This window comes from Sinocyclocheilus rhinocerous, unplaced genomic scaffold, assembly GCF_001515625.1.
Source record: "Sinocyclocheilus rhinocerous isolate Xijiao unplaced genomic scaffold, SAMN03320098_v1.1 scaffold1115, whole genome shotgun sequence".
Lineage (NCBI taxonomy): Eukaryota > Metazoa > Chordata > Actinopteri > Cypriniformes > Cyprinidae > Sinocyclocheilus > Sinocyclocheilus rhinocerous.
The window spans coordinates 1,322,047-1,326,111 of record NW_015658514.1 but is presented as its reverse complement, the minus strand read 5'-3'; positions in this window follow the sequence as shown (position 1 = coordinate 1,326,111).

Here is a 4,065-nt window from a genome sequence, read left to right as displayed (position 1 = left end):
CATTGTTTTTTTTGGGGGGGGGGAGGGGAGTCTTATCTTTTCTATAAGACTATTTTCTGCATTTCTCCAGCTGTGATCTTGGAGTCTTTAGCCACTCAAACTCTCTTCCTCACCATGCATTAGGACGATACAGGCACACGTCCTCTTACTTTATTAGAGAAAAATATTTCATAATGTGATTTTCCCCCACTTTCACTTTTTTTTTACTTTAATTAAAGGTTAGATTTTTTTTTTTTTTGAATGAAAGATCAAGTGGATAAACAATGCGGATTTATTTTCACAGCCTTCTTTGATCATATTTATCAAGGGTATGAATAATTTTGAGCACAACTGTACAATACAATAAATGACATTGACAACCACCGTTTTTTGTCATATATTACATTTTAATATTTTGTTATATTAACCCTCTGGCCCTCTTAGTTTAGGAGTCCCACTTGCCTCCTTCGCGGTCTAAAGTGACCAAAGCCTTGAAATTTAACTTTTTTTTTTATCAGGAAAATCAATGTAATATATTTTTGTTCAATAATATTTCTTTATTATTATTTATGATTTAGAGGAAATTGTATGATACTATGCAATATTTATACAATTTTAATTAGCCATTTTCTCCATTAGAATAAAAAAAAAAAAATTCTTTATTTACTATTCTTTAATAAATGCAATATTTCACATTAAAATAGAATGAAGGCATTTAAAATCCATTTTTTAAAGTGAGAATTGGGCCATCTGGAGGCATTGAAAAATAAAAACTTGTGTAATGTTGCGTAAACCTCTTGTATTAGCACCCTATATACAGAGGCTTTTGGATTCCCGTTTTTTTTTTTTTTTTAGACAATTTCTTCATTTTTTTAGGTTTTGCATTTAGATATATATCTAGACATTCTAAGACTACTTTTTGTCAAGGTTTAGATATTTTTGGTTAGATAAGTATCAGGTTTTACATTATGATTACAGTCAAACATTAAAATCTTGTTAGAAAGGGAACACATAGAAAGCATTTTTGTTACTCAGTATTTGATCATTTAAAAAAAATCTAACAAAATAAGGAATGGATAGTGATAATTCAAAACACTTTACACAAAAATTTTAATTAATTGATATTTTATTCAATGTAATTCAATAAATGTTAATACAACTTGTTAAATCTAGCTAACAAAATATATATTGTGTGTTTGATTGGTCCAGACGCTACAATATATATATAAAAACTAATTATTTTATGCATTGCTGCACATGCAACAGATCAGGAACATCTGTTAGGCTAAAATAAGATCAAACGCAATAATTATCAAACAGTAAATTGAAGAAAAAGAGGAATAAAAATAACCATAAATTGTAACTATTTACATACAAACCGTTATTATTTTACACATTGCTGCAAATGCAACAGACAGTATTACAGTGTCTCTTCCACACTGAAAGTTTGCACTTTATGCAAAAACTGCTGGTTTTCACATCCTTTGGCCAGCACATTTGGCACCTTTTTCTTTTCTGTGAGAAACTGGTCATAGAGGAATCAGCCGTTGAGGCACAAGCCGTGGAGGGACCAGCCGTGGAAGCACCAGCCGTGGAGGGACCAGCCACAGAGGGACCAGCCGTTGAGGCACGAGCCGTGGAGGGACCAGGCATTGAGGCACGAGCTATGGAGGAACCAGCCATTGAGGCACGAGCCATGGAGGGACCAGCCGTTGAGGTACCAGCCGTGGAAGCACCAGCCGTGGAGGCAAAAGCCGTGGAGGAACCAGCCATTGAGGCACGAGCCGTGGAGGGACCAGGCATTGAGGCACGAGCCGTGGAGGGACCAGGCATTGAGGCACGAGCCGTGGAGGGACCAGGCATTGAGGCACGAGCCGTGGAGGGACCAGGCATTGAGGCACGAGCCGTGGAGGGACCAGGCATTGAGGCACGAGCCGTGGAGGGACCAGGCATTGAGGCACGAGCCGTGGAGGGACCAGGCATTGAGGCACGAGCCGTGGAGGGACCAGGCATTGAGGCACGAGCTATGGAGGGACCAGTCATTGAGGCACGAGCCATGGAGGAACCAGCCGTTGAAGCACGAGCCATGGAGGGACCAGCCGCAGAGGGACCAGCCATTGAGGCACGAGCCGCGGAGGGACCAGCCATTGAGGCACGAGCCGCGTAGGGACCAGCCGTGGAGGGACCAGCTTCCTCATCCATGGAATCCTGCACTTTTTTTAGGAAGAGCACAGAGGCTGGTGTGTTTAGCCTTTTCATGAAGGGGTACACCAGCGCTTTCCCCAGCTCCTCCAGAAAATTCCTCCTCCTGGAACTTTTCCCCTGTCTCCAGGTGGGATTGATTTCCCTCCACAGCACAAATGAATTGTAGGCCAAGACATTGATTATATTGAAGAAGAGAGCCATGGGCCAGCGAGCTGTCTTCCGTCCACATTTGTATGTTGCAACAATCTAGAATATTACACACACACACATGCACAATTTTTGTATATATTCTGTCATTTAGTGCAATTTACTTCTTTTTTTTCTAGTTCATTTCAAATTCAGTTTACCATTTAGCTTAGAATACAAGTTATCAAATATTATACAATTATTATTAGCAGTGAACAAATACAAAGTAGCACATACCTTGTCCCGATTGTCCACTCCACCTTTGGTAGTGTTGTAGTCCAAAATCATTGTCGCCTTTCTGTCCTCACGTTTACTTACTGCTGCATCCTTGTGTGCGGTGCTCATAAGAATCACGTTCTTGTTCTTTTTTGGGCAGTAGGACACGATGGTGTGCGTCTCGGTGAACGCAAACAAAGATGAAAAACGAGTCTCGTTTCTTCTTGTGATCAAAGCACTTGGGAGCTCTGGCTTGTTTTTTTCTCACAGTTCCTATCATCCTTATTTTTCTCTGTAAGAGCTCTGTGCCTAGACCATAGGAGGTGAAAAATTGTCACACGTGACAATGTGCCCCTAAAGATCACGTAGCATTTCAAGCACCACACGTTGCCCAGGTTTCGCTCGTGTTGTGCTTCTGCAGGTTTGCCAGTGTACACCTGCATATTGTAGCTGTAGGTAGCTGCTTTTGGCATCACAGGCTGCCCAAATTTTGAGACCGTATTTAGCTGGTTTCCTCGGCATATACTGCTTGAACGGGCAGCGGCCCCTGAACCCAAGCAAGATTATACATCCTGGGAAGCCTTTCTACCCATTTTTTCCCCACAGTTCACGGATGGGTGCCAGCTTGTCCGTTTCTCTTCTTTCAGCTCTTGTTGATTTGTCATCAAACAGATCACACTTGACAATCTCTCAAAATCTTTCAGCGGCATGGTAGCCCGAAAAATCACTCTCCCCATCTCACCATGCCACAGGCTTTGTGTTGCCTCATCATGGGATTTAAAAACTCCGGCAAGGATGAGAAGACCAATAAAAACTTCCATTGCAATCCAGTCAATGTCAGTCCACTGATCACCAAACACTCGACGCCCCTCTAAATTTGTCATTCTGACTAGAATGTTTTGAATTGCGCTAGGAAAATATAACTCAAATGAACAGGCATACCTTGTGGGACCAGGGGCCTCATTTATAAAATGTGCGTATGCACAGATTTGATCTTAGAGTGTGCGTACGTGAAAATCCACGGCAACGTTCATATTTATAAAAACGGTCTTTGACGTGGAAAAATACTTACCGTCACTTCAGGGTCTGAGCAGACTTACGCACTTTTCCTTGTGGCAAAGTCGGAGTACTGCAGCTATTTGAACATCTAAGCTGCAATAATAATAAAAGCACCGAATTCATCATGAACAACAAAGAAGCAGAGTAAGAGATTAATTGTGCAGTGTAGTCAGATTTTTTATTAACGGGAGTTTTTGCGAGATTAAACTGACCTTTTTAGTAGCCTAATGTTGAGAGTTCTTTACTCGCTTTCTGTACACAGTTTATTCAGTTTATTCCATGTTGTTGTTTTTTTTATTATTTTATTTTACGAGAACTTGCGAAGTCTTGATTTACTACTAATGTGTAAAATAGAAAAAGAAAATGCATAAACGCATCTCCGACTGTTTTGTCTGTAGCCTATAAGAATAGGCCTATGTC